Consider the following 14,131-nt stretch of genomic DNA (forward strand, 5'->3'; position numbering starts at 1 on the left):
TTTGGATCGAATCTTGTGCTCAACTCAATCCAAACATTTAGTATTTTCCATTCGACCAAGCCAACGAGATGCCTCACTATCTGATCAGGTTTTACTATTGTTAGCAGCAAACTAACACGGATACCATTTTTCGGAGTTCTCTTTGTAAAACATTTATTATTTTGATAAATCGGGAATATTGTAACTCCTATTTCTTCGGATAAACTCTGTAATTAATGAGCCGGGGCTACAAGCTTCCAGATTGTATCAACCAATCAATACCTAGCTTTGGTAGAACTCCAGATTATTAGTTTTGACCACCCAAAAACCTTGGCTAAGGTATAAAAGCCAATTTTTGTAAGTTTTTTTATAAGTTTTGGATAATGAAATACACAGCATGAGCTAATGGCGCTCACTCCTCTCCTTCTCGCGCTTCCTACTCCCTCCCCGGTTGTCACATTGCAGTCGCGTTTGCTGCATTGCAACCGCAGGTAAGAGCTCTACGCATTGACATAAGCAGTTCACAGTAATTCAAAGCTTTTGGTGTTGATGTCTCGCGGCCTAATTTCATCATAACTAGGAATTTACACTTTCAAATAACAAACTAAGCATAGGCGGCGTACTGGGGCATCATTGCTAAGCATTTAGATGCATTCTGGGTCGAAAACGACTAGGTCAAAAATCCACTGATCGCGATTTTGGAACTTGACCTAAAGTGGGGTTTGAGACCATAAGCATGTGTGCTTAGGTCTTATAAACTTGTCCTAGAATTTTTGTTACGTTTGGATGTCATTTGATGCTGTAACGGATGTGATTTGTTTTTCGATGAGCGACTGGCTTTTGGTGATTTCAGTCACTTGACTGTAGCTTGAGTTAGATGCGAGTTGTTAGTTGTTTTCCAAGAGATTGACAACCTCTTGTAACCTCTATGCACTAGTCGAATCAGCTTTGTCCCATGGATTGACAATTTAATTGTGATTCTCGTTAATACTGCAGGGTGTAAGCATGTTAACTTGTCATTGTTTTTGTGCTAGTTATCATGTGGCAACAAGCATATCTTGTAAGCATAATGAGAGTGTAACTTTTCAAACGTGTGGGAATCCATCAAATATTTCAAAATAGGGAGACCACCCTGAATCCACTTTCCTGACCATTTACGCAGTTTTACTTTGAGGGGAGTGGGGCAGGGCAGTCAAAATGCGTGGAGAGAAGCGAAGTGGGGCAGTCAACATGCATGGAGAGAAGCGGGACGCAGGGGCCAGAGGAAAGAGGGGCGCAGGGGCCAGAGGTAAAAGAGAACCAAAAACAAAGTCGAGGGCTGAACTTTCTGCTGCTTCTTCTTCGCCCCGAAAAAGGGTGAAGCTCTCTGATTCCCCAGCATCCCCAATGGCAAAGACCTTGCATACAAAGGGGAAGGATGACTCAGGTACTCTCTCTCTCTCTCTCTCTCTCTCTCTCTCTCTCTCTCTCTCTCTCTCTCTCTCTCTCTCTCTCTCTCTCTCTCTCTCTCTCTCTACCTCATTATGATTTGCGAGGATAGTTGCTGGTGCTGTCTTGGCTGGAGAGTTGTCCCTTGATGTCGGCTTTAGTAGTAGGACATCTTGTGAATAGTCACTTGAAGTACAATCGCTCAAGTCGAAGTCTGGCTCAAGAAGCACAAACCAGTGTTTGATTTGAACCTTGAAATTGGAAGGAAGTGCTCAATACTGCACTTTCCTACTGCTAATCTTGTGACATTGGGGGTGTGCAGGCCGATGGAAAGCTCCAAAGTTTACAATCACAGTACAGAGCAAGTTCTGTATTACAACAGAAGAGTTCAATGATGTTCATGGCCTCTCCCTGGCTGGTGCCAACCCCAAACTAGTGAGGTGGGATCAGATCAGTGATGTGGAGGGGTTCAGTGTTTTCAGAGAGTCAAAGAATCGTAGTCACTATCGCATTAAATGCAGTTGTTTGCGTACTCATATGTTGGACCAGGTGATGCAGCTGCATTACAAGGTGTACCAGAAGCCCCCAACAAACATGGAGATCAACTCTGCATTCGCCAAGGGGTTTGTAAAAGAATTCAGCCCGGCGGCAATTGCAAGTAGCTCAGCCATGCAATTCAATTGGGCTGAATTCGCTGTCCAGCATTTGCAGGACCTCCGAGAGAAAGGGTACTATGAGGCCCATGTCGAAAAGTGGAGGATGCGCAATGTATGTCTAAACATCTAGGAGGCACGAGCTGAAATGAAGGAGGATACCAAGGAGACACCCATCTCTCGCCACGGCACTCACCAGCAGGCTGAAAGCCTGTCATTTTTTGGCGTTGAGAATTTGCAACACATAAAGGCTGCCTATGAAATTCTCAGCAAACAATTCCAAGATTCTAAAGAACATCTTCTAACTGCAAAATCAGACTTTGAAGCTGCGAGGGTTGTCCAAGCAAGCAATGCTAGGGTCACCCCAATTGTGCTTGCTATGAGACAAAAGTTTCACGATGCTGAAAATGAATTACAGAAGTTACTACAGAGCGACAGCGTGGATGCAAAGAGGGAAATAGAGTGTAAAGTAAAAATAGAGACATTTAAAGAGACATTGGAAGGTTTGGCATTTCCTGATAGTGAGGACACTCTTGCTGCTGACTCAACTTGTGAGCGTGTAAGTGCGTGGCTTTTATGCTTCTACCGTATGATTGGAATATGTGCACAACAAACCTATGTACTTACCATGCTCCTCTTTTTTTTGGTGTGCAGATTAATGTGGAGGTTATGGAAGCAAAAGTGAATGCATGTGAAGGTCAACTACAGCTCCTAATGCACATGAGCAAGATGCTACAAGGCTCCTCCATTCCCACTTCCCTGTGTAATATGGCTATGGGCACTATTATAGAAAGTATAGAAGGGGTATGCGATGAGATGATGATCAACCCGTGCAGTGGATGCAGTTTGCCACTTGAAGTAAAGGGAATCTCAGCCACGGTCAAGATGCCCTGTGGGCATAGCTACCACTTTATCTGCTTTGCAGCTGCATGCTCCTTGTCGACAAAATGTAGAGCTGTGACCTGCCAGCAAAGGATACCACAAGAATGGTGTTGAAAACCCACAGGCAAAGACATCCAATCACACCAACATCTGGTAAGATTGTACAAGGTGTGCTAATTAGCATACCCATTGTGTTAATTGTGCAATATAAATCTGAGCAACAGTTCATTGTAATTTTTGCGGTTTTTCTTGTTTAAACTTGTTCATTTCGTATCGCGGTTTCCCTGTAGAGGAAGAGAAACATGCATTAATCGTCATGCCTGATGCAACTGCGGCCATGCAATGGCAGAAATTACGGAGATGGCGAGTCCACAAAGCCAGGCAGTTAAGGAGACAGAAAATGGAGATTGAAAAATGCCTTGAACGATATTCACAGCTTGCCCGTAGTATTATTGAGCGCCTAAATTATGTGCACCCAAGTGGGCCGGTTATTTTTGTTGAATGGTATCCTCTACCAGACCTAATATGGGTGCCTAAGCGTTTATGTGATGAAAAAAGGGCTCTGGTGCTGGACTTGAACGGTCTTTTGGTGGCAGTGGTAGAGCCTCGATTTGGTGAAAATCCCCCGGCATATGCAGATGAAATGTTGAAATATGATGTACTTGATAAGCAGGTGTTCTGTCGCAAGGAAAACCATTTTTTTTGGACTGGTGCCTGCAGTTCTTTAATGTGTTTATATGGAGCACAAGCCTCCATAGTAAAGTCATGAGTATTTGCCGTACTATTTTTAAAGAGCAGGTGCCAAAGATTACTGGGTTTTTGGCTCAAGCGCACTGTACAAAGAAATCTTGGTAGATCCAGAGAAAACCTGTGTTTATGAAAGACTTATCCTTGTTCTGGAAACACACTCCGGGGTACAACGCCCAAAACACACTTATAATTGATAATAGCTTCTACAAAGTGTTTCAGAACCCACCACAAACTTGGCTTGTTACTCCCAGTCTAGAGCACCAGAGTGCTGAGCAGAGGGAAAAGTTCCTTATAGAAACTTTGAAGTTCTGGCTTTTTCATTGGCTGCAAACGGATGATCGGAAAGCATATGTTGTTGATAATGTGTTTGAGACAGGCTCATATGAGTTTTCTGATGCAGTCGTCAAACGTTTGCTTGACATTCAAAAGAGGGATATAGAGGCTAAAAGCCTGGAAGAAATTTGTCTCACAAGCAGCGGGAAGCTGACCTAGAAGCAGAAAGAGAGAAAGAAAAGTTGGAGAGGGAAAGAAGAGAAAGTGAGCAGCATAGTGCCAACCTAGAAGCAGAGGAGGAAGCAGAGAGAAAAGAAAAGAGGCAGCAGGAAGAAGACAAACAACGAGGATAGCCCGGTCACTACAAGTGCCGTTCGAGGAGGCCTTAAGGGTTTTTGGGGCAGTGGCTGTCATTGTAAAATTGAACCCTATGTAAATAATTTGATGTTGGCAATTAATGTAAACAGTTTGATAGTTAGCATGCTGACACAAGATGTAAAAAGTTTGATAGTTAGCATGCTGGCAATTAATGTAAACTGTTTGATAGTTAGCATGCTGACCAACTTTATAATAAAACTACATACCCTTACAGCAAAGTGGTATATAATCCAGTGGATACAACTTAAAAGCTGAAGGGCATGCTATTACAGATTGCTTCATAGCTTTCTGGAGTGATTGTGTACACCTGCCTTCTCCTTGGGACGTGCTCCATGGGTATTTTGATACATCGCACCAGATGTGAAAGTAGGTGGACGATAGGGTGCTTGTGGTCTAGCTTGAAGGTGTATGCATCCAATTGCTTGTAATATAGTCCTTGCACAACATATGAGCCTCTGTCAATTACATTGCTCCATTCATCAATGTACCCCTTCTCCACCTTCTCCTTTTCTGCAATACACTTGACCAGATAGAAATCCACATCTTCGGCGTCTGTTAAAGCATCTGGATTTACAGCAAATGTGTCTCCAGAACATAGAGCGCTACTCAACACATCATGATGACCTTCGTATGTGAAGTCATCATAGCCAACGACTTCCTCTGTCGAAACTTCATCTGTTTGCTCAAGTAATGGCTGCAGAATCTGATAATCCCAAGCCTCCATGTGAGCTTTATTGATGCAGCGATTCCACCTTCCGTTCATGCATGCATCACAGAAGCATGCAAACTTTCTTGTTGCAAGGGTAGTTGGATCCTGCGGGTTGTGACCACGAATAGCATGCAAAGAGCGAGTTTTTGCCACAGTGGCACAATTCCACTTAACTTCCCTGTTAACATCTCCCTCTTTGACCTCCCAGAACAAACGAGCACATTCCCTTTCTTTTGAAGGATATGATGCAGACGCTCCATGCGATAGGTTGGCCTGGCAATAAGCAACCACATCTGCTGCACACTGCAATATAGCTCCATTAGGTTTTAGTTGTTCATGGGTCAAGGTTCTTTTCACAACTGCTCCTACACCATCATGCTCGCCCTTGCCATGCCCTGATCCAAAGAAGAACCAGCTCATCCCAATCCCTGTGAGTCCACCATATCTTGCAACAAAATAGAAAGTCTTGGCTCCCTTGAATTGCGAGGCCGCACCATCTGACCACACCCAATGTTGTTTACAAGTGACACCCTCTTGTTGTAACCAGTCATGGTGTAGCATGAAGCAATGTTGCACAAACAGTGTGTCATGGACCCTATCATTTGATATGAAGAAGTGGATTGTTTTGACTACCTCCCGTGGCATACTCATCATCATGCTAGTTAGCATGTTGAGTATACTCATCAGCATACTGAGTATGCTAAATAGCATGCTGAGTTAGCATACTAGCTGTGCTAGCTAGCATACTTATTAGCATACTAGCTAGCATACTCATCAGCTAGCTGTGCTAACAAGCACAATTAGTGTGTAGTTTAGCATACGAGGCATACTCATCAGCATGCTAGTTAGCATGCTGAGTATGCTAGTTAGCATAGCTGAATATGCTAACTAGCATACTGGCTGTGCTTACAAGCATAATCAGTGTGTAATTTATTATATGAGTCATTGTTAACCACATGAATGTGTGCTAAGAAGAATAGAAGGTATGCTAACTAGCATACATATTGTGCTAACCAGCACACTTATTATGTTGAACATCATAACCAACACACTACGAATGCTAACTAGCATAAATCAGCTTACCCGTTATGCTACTTAGCATTCTCAGTTGTGCTAACTAGCATACTCATGAGCATGCTAGTTAGCATGCTAGTTAGCATAGTTGAATATGCTAACTAGCATACTAGCATAAACCAGCTTACCCGTTATGCTACTTAGCATTCTTAGCTGTGCTAACTAGCAATATAGCATGCTTACTAGCATGCTATATTGCTAGTTAGCACAGTTGAGTATGCTAACTAGCATACTAGCTGTGCTAACAAGAAAAATCAGTGTGTAGTTTAACATATGAGTCATGGTTAACCACACAAAGTGTGCTAAGAAGAATAGAAGGTATGCTAACTAGCATACATATTGTGTTAGCCAGCACACTTGTTATGTTGAATAGCATAGCCAACACACTAGCATAAAAGGTGTTAAAGTAGAATACATATTGTGCTAACCAGCGTAGTCCTCAAGATCACTAGGAATGCTAACTAGCAGAAGATTTACGTTGAACACCATACCCACCATATAGGAATGCTAACTAGCATATACCATAAACCAGCTTACCCATTATGCTAGTTAGCATACTACGAAAGGTAGCTAGCATACTCATCGTGTCAAAGAACATACAAAGCATGCTAGTTAGCATAATAGGTATGCTAACTAGCATAAAGGGTGTTATAGTAGCTTACATATTGTGCTAGACAGCATACTTATCATGCTAAACAACATACCCAACATACTAGGAGTGAGACTATGCTACCTAGCACACATGCTAGGTGGCATACATAGCATAACATATTTTGATAACTAGCATGCTTTGTATGCTAGGTAGATTACTAGCATGCTAGAATGCATAAGTTATGGCGCAAGTATTTCATTGATCACCTGAGAGTCATCCAGGAGGTGCAGAGGGTGTTTTATGTAGCTTTTCCTTCCCACTCTCTTTCGACAAACATCCTTCTTGTTGGGTGAAACACGAGTCTCCTCTGTCCAAAATGTGTAGACGAATTCCTTAATTTCATCTGTGATAGGGCTATGACGGTGTTGCTTGTGATATTCAGCCAATGAAAACAGTCGAGCATTGACACCAGACTTCACCTGCCGTGATTTTGCTTTGAACAAGCTGCGACGGTCAACTTTTAGGACCCTGGAGAATTTGGTAATAGGCATGTTTTCCTTTGAATTTATCATCATCTGCAATGCTGCATTCTTCAAAAACAGCTTCTCGTTAGAAGCTGGCTACTTGACGATAGCTAGTGTGTTGCGGACATTGGAGACAATTGCACTCTGCACAGCAGCCTCCTCCTCTAAAGATTGATCACGGATTGCCCGAACAAGCGGATGTTGAGCAACAAGATTCCAGATTTCACACTTTGCTTCTTTGTTGAGACCTTCAGTCCTGCTCTTGAAAGCTTTCACAATCTCGAAGGAGATTTTCCTTTTCTCCTCATCGTCGACGGCATGATGTCCTCGTTTAGTTGTCATCTGTCGGTGCTCCCGCTGTTTACGCTTTCTTTCTGTCTCATATTTCTTGATAATAGAAAGAGATGGATGCTGGTAGTTGTGATTCATTTCCTGTAATGGATCCCTTTTGCCTCCATTTCTAGTGGCGATAATGTTGTCTGTTGGTTTTCCATATCTGCAAGTCTGCTAAGCTTTGACAACTCAACTTCGAGGCAAGAAGCAATGCAAGAGAGAGAGAGAGAGAGAGAGAGAGAGAGAGAGAGAGAGAGAGAGAGAGAGGAGGGAGAGGGAGGGAGGGAGTAGGAACATGGCAAACTGTAAACTGGTATGAGAGTGAGACAGAGAGGGAGTCTGCACCGCAGAGAGAGAGAGAGAGAGAGAGAGAGAGAGAGAGAGAGAGAGAGAGAGAGAGAGAGAGAGAGAGAGAGAGAGAGAGAGAGAGAGAGAGAGAGAGGCCACACCCCACGTCGTCGTCATAACTGAAAACAGAGTCAACACCCCATATGGGAGGGAACAAATAATATATCTTATGGTTATTAAAATTTCAAACTTCACTTGCTCTTTGGTTTTGAATAGATGCTAACAAGCACCTCTTACTAGCATTGTCCGGGATACCAAAAAGCATGACAAGTTAACATGCTTATACCCTGCAATAAGATAGGATAGTGAGGTTAGACATGCGTCCCACATTTGGCGCGCCATTGATGGGGATCGAAGAGACCTAAACTAGGAAAAAACAGGAGCGTCTTGTGAAGTTATCCTCTAGGTTCACCTAGAGTTCAAAACTTTTTTTTAGAAACCGCATAGCTTAAGATTGTCGTCTTTTGCTGTGTAGAGGTAGCTTGGAAGTAATCGTACTTGCTAAGTGCCTTTAGGATTGTAGGATTGTAGAAATAGATCAGGAATGATTGGTAGACAAGACAAGTCTTAAGATTAGTGCTCAGAAAACCATAAAAAACAAGAAAACAAGTGTTTGTGGACACTTTCCACAACCCCATTGTATGATAATCTAGGAGTAGTTTAAGTAGGATCCGAGGTGGATTTCAGAACATTGCTCTCTCTGAAAGAATCAAGTGTGAATTGTTATTGGAACTCGCAAAATTTCAGGTCTACAGCTTGAAATAGCTCAAAAAGACTCGAAACCACTCAATCTGACTGGAGAGTAAGCTCAAAAGTTGTCTGAACCAGTTGGTAAGCTCAAAGACACTTCGAGGTAAAAATTTCAAGAGTTGGCCAAAACTCAGATTATTTACTTTTTCTTGACATTTTAGGCCAAATTAAGTTTTGACTTGATTCATAGGCTTAAAATAGCTCATATAAAGACTGTCTTTGAAAAAATTGCAAAAAAGTGTTCATTTCAAGCCTGATGTTAATAATCGTGATTATTAACTTTCCGCTCTAAATTGACCAAGGTTCATACCATTGACTCATTGCATGTGTATAAACAACTTTTGTAAAGGCCTAAGAGATTTGGATCACAAAACTGGGTAAAAACTAAAGTTTGTACTGACTTTTTGAATCTTGAGTGTAAATTGGGAAAAAATTTGTCCAAACTTGCTGAAAATTGATTCATAGGCTTATATTGATGTGATAAACATGTATACATGCTCAATTGACCAAAAAGATGCAAAACGTTGTCAGTTGTAAATAATCACGATTATTTACATCTACCCCATTTTTCAACTTTTTGACCAAGTCAGCATACCACTAGTTTTACCATGTTATAATAAGCCCACAAACTAAATTTGTAAGATTTGGATCAATGATTGGAAAATTGTGACAAAATTTGCAAAGTTAGTCTGCGGACAGATAATTGATGACCATTTGATCAAAAATTTTCCAAACTTGATGAAACTTGGCTAGTGACCTTAACTTAAGGCGCTTAAGAGATCTGTGTCAAATTTGGGACAAAAGTTGCAAAAATATAGCTGGAGTAAATAATCGCGATTATTTACATCTGCTTCAAAACTTGATAATTTTGCAAGTTTGAGTATACCACAAGGTCAAGCATAGCAAGTAGACCTCACAAATCAATTTTGGTGAAATTTGGAGCCCAAAAGTGAGACTTAAGCCAGATTTTTAAAATCAGAGTTTGCGGACACAAAACAGTTGATAAACTTGATCATATTTTGCCCAAACTTGTCGAAACTTGTCGAGGGACTTTAACAAGTTGTATACTTGCCAAGCCAATAAAAAAAGTCTAAAAAACTGACAAAAGTAAATAATCACGATTATTTACTATTGCTACCCAGAGACATCAATTTTGACTTTTGAACTTATACAGTGTAAGACCAACATAATATAAAGCCACCGGGCAATTTTGGGTTCAATCGGATCAAAATTGGTACATGTTCACTCAGTTTCCAGGTTGCAGATTAAACCTTTGATTTTGCTAAAGTCGAATGTGAAAGTCAAATTTTGACTCCCATAGCTCGATTTGAAGTGATACACATAGACCAATCACGAGAGTTAGCAAAAACTCTACTGTCCTTATAGAAGAATAGCTAACTTGACAAATTTATACAGGAATCGGGTTGCAGACGAGGAATCAGTGGCTTGAGAGAAAGTTGCAATCGAATCAAGTGGAAATTAATGACAAGTCAATCCAAAGGTAAATACTCTATCCAGGGCTTCATAAGTCTATATGAACCTTAGATCTGGTCGTGTACTAGGAAATCAGGGTATAGTCAGAGAAACCTCTAGTAGAGTATCTACCGAAGAAAACGTGAATCAAGGAAATTCCTTGCACACAATTCTTGAATAAGTCTCAGACAGTTTTTCAGATTCAACATCCCAAATGTCTTCTTACTCGACTCACTCGAAAACCGGAACGACAATGCCCTGTAAGCATATACTCTCTTTTTACAAGACTAACCGCCATGGAGCCCATGTTTACTTGAACCCTAATGAGGAGTATGCTATTCGCATTGATGACCATGGTATTGAGTTCGAAGAAGAGCAAACAAACAAGGCTATGGACAAAAACGGAACTTAGTATGTACAAGTTGAAAACCCTGATGTGGTAGACAAATGGGGGTTAGAAGTAAACACCATAATCCCAGATATGTCAGCAAAAGAAGGACCACCAACTTTAAAATTCGAGGGATACGATCAAGTAGATTTGAAGCCTTTGAAACGGCTTAGTACGGATAATCCTAGGATCGGATTCTATTGTTGGGAAGATAGAAACATAAAAGATCTTTTGTGGACTTTGCATGCCAAACCAGAATAACTAACACCCATGAAGATCATCTATATCTTCAAAATCAAAGATAAGGGATCAACCAACCTACCAATCCTGTTTAAGGATTGTTATAACAACTTTGTTATGATGACTCCTGAGGAGGTAGAACAAACCAAATACCAACGGTATTCCATATGGGATTGGATATTGGGACAAGGACCAAAAACAATTCCAAGAGATGAACATTGTGAGAGATCATCTGAGAGTAATGAGAAGAACCACCTCATCACGTAGAAAACCGGGTGACACTAAGGCCAGTCTAAGGCTACATGAGTCACTATTTCCAATAGACTAGTTTGAAGGACTCGGAACATGACCAAGTGCCAGGAGACCGGGAGTTGAACCAAACAGACGCGTCAAACCAGTTGATTTTCAGAAATGGGTTAGAAAATACAGTGGATCAGGGGATCCATACGACCACTTAGCAAGCTTTAAGCAAGTGCTAAGAGCAGAACGTATATTCGATTTTCATACTCAATTCGAGGGGTTTGGAATGACATTAGAAGGAAAAGCATTGACATGGTTCCAAAACATTCCACTAAGGTCAATCATGGACTTGAACGCATTAGCTCAAGGATTTGTAGCTACATGTTTCAAAACGGGGATCAAACATAATACTGTAGCTCAAATCTACAGCTTTAAATAAAAACATGGTGAGTTTGTTAGGGATTGTGTAACTCGAATGAAACAATACATGCCAGATGCCCAGGGCCAGAGATACCTACAGAAGAACGACTTGTATCTTTGTTTCTAGAGGGACTGTTAAACAAAGAACTTCCTGCTATACTCTATAGTAAAAAGCATACAACCCTAGAAGAGTGTGTGTCAGATGGTATTGACTTAGGAGACAATTGTAATATTTTCAACGAAGAAGATGTTCCTAAGTATAATCAAAGCGAGAAAACAGCATCCACTAAACCAACACAAGTGGGAACGGCTGCTGCAGCACCACTCTCATCCATAGAAGATATGCTTAAAAGGATGAATGACATGATGAACAACATGCAAAAAGCACCTATGAGGGGACCAGAACAAGGTATACCTCAACAGGGACAACCAATTAGGCCACAAAAATGGTATGCAATTGAGGGTAAATGGACCAACCATGAGGCCCACGAGTGCTACTTCAAACCAAAGTATGATGGGAATGTTCAATACGTGCCCATGCGGCCACAAGGACAACCCATGTACATATATCAACCGAATATGGCCCAAGCTCAAAGACCACCAATGGGTATGGAAAGATTCAACATGTGTTGCCCGTGACTTATGCTCCACCAGAGCTTGCACCAATGTATTATGTAGCTAATCAAGGTGTCAGACCTCCCATGGTAAGACCCATGATTAAGCCAAGAACGGGAAACTATCATAACTATGATGTAGATGATCATTGGAAAAATGAATGTCTAGAGCCTGACAAAAACCTGAAACTAGTTGAAGCCTATTGCATACAATGTTGCAAAAAAGGAGGACACTTTTCGAAAGATTGTCCTAAAAATCCTTTGAACAAGGGTAAAACCGTAGTAAACATAGTCCAAGTGATACCTAGTAGCTCATCAAAGAGTGAACCGATTGTTCCAATCAAGATAATCACTAGAGCCCAGGCAAATAAAAAGAAACACAACTCCTCTGATGATTCAAAAAATACAAAAGTTTCCTCTCAAAGAATTAAAAGAAGCAGAAGCAAAAGATATGAGATGAGAAAACAAAAACAACGGGTTGAAATCTAGGAGAAAGAAAAAAAGCTATTCCAGGAAAATTTGAAAGAAACTGGAAGTGAATTCAAGGAAACAACCTTGAAATATGGAGGATCCATTTTGGTTGATAAAAATTTTAAGCCTATTAATGCAGCCTTGGGAGCCTACCAAGCAGGACTTAAAACAGACAAAAACATGGAAAACAAATGGAAAAACTATCCTTCTCCAGACATGGAAGCAGCTAAGCTGGAAGCTTATCAAAATTTGGTAAGAATCACGCAAGAAATGCTGGAAAAACAAAAACCTAAGCTTGAAAGTAATGCAAAACCTGAAGAGCTTGTGGTAAAAGAAACAAAAGAAAAACCTGATGCGGTGGTAGAACCCCACCTTGAAACAAAAGAACCAGAACTTATAGTGCCGGACAACGAAGATGCCTTAGACGGAATTCCATTCGTAGAGGAAGACTGACTAGGACACCTATGGGAAAAAGTGAGAGAGATCAATGATGGGAGCCTAACTCTAAAGTCAGATCCTATAGAGGAAGTCTGGTTGGATAATCGACCTGCAAGACCATATTAGGTATTTTGGTAAAAATCTCACATTATGGGAATCTCCAAATCGACTAAATTCATGTAATTTGGGAATTTTCCACTTAAAGTGGGAAAAATTGAGGTGTGTGGTTAGTAAATAAAGTGAAAATCTCATAGGATTGTGGTGTTGTTAAACACCAAAAGTCAAGAGGATGTACAACACATGGATTTGAATAATAACTACAAATTACATAAAACAAAGGAAGATACAAAAAAGATTTTGTTTACAAATTGACTAGTATAGTCACAATAGAATCTCCACATAATTCTACTTCACATTTGATACCATATCTGAACTTTGATCCAAGTGTGGTTGATGTGCACGAGTGAGGCCTTCTTTGGCTTTTAGAGCATGCCTTTCTGGAATCTTTATTCTAGAAAATGGTCCTTCTTTGTTGGGTTTCCAGGACCAAACAATTGCATCTACAGTTTCCCACACTTGTGGGTCCTTATAGTTGACAGCCCAATAACCCTTCCAACAATTACTGTAAGCTTGAGTATCTGTCATCCCACTTTTTCTCGCTCAAGGTGCCCAATATTGAATCAAGAGTTTTCTGTACTTTGGTGATGTAGGCTCATTATCAATGTCAGATAAATCCATTGCAAGCCACACTGGATAGATTTCTGTGTCACTCGGAACAAGCATAAGAAAATCACCTTGGTGCACATCAGACATAGGGTCAAACTCTTCCCTTGGCCTATCTCGTTGAGGCCCACAAAAATGATCGCTCAACTCTTCAAGGCCTAGGAATCTTTCTGCTCCTTGTTGCAAATTCATTGTAGTGCTTTGTAGGTGAGAATATTCTTGAGTTTTTGGCCAAAATATTTCATACAAGACTCCCTCTGATATGACTCCCTCTGATATGATTGCTTTTCCAATCTCTTCAATTACCTTAATCCAATAATCTATCACGGGTATATAATATCGCAGAATACTTGAACCATTCCTAAATTTTTTCAAAATTTTATATAGTTCTTTAGCCCCAAAATGACTTCTTCGTGGGCCTTGACATACTCCACCATTTGTACTAGAGGTG

This window comes from Adiantum capillus-veneris, chromosome 13, assembly GCF_014529385.1.
Source record: "Adiantum capillus-veneris isolate H3 chromosome 13, ASM1452938v2, whole genome shotgun sequence".
NCBI lineage: Eukaryota > Viridiplantae > Streptophyta > Polypodiopsida > Polypodiales > Pteridaceae > Adiantum > Adiantum capillus-veneris.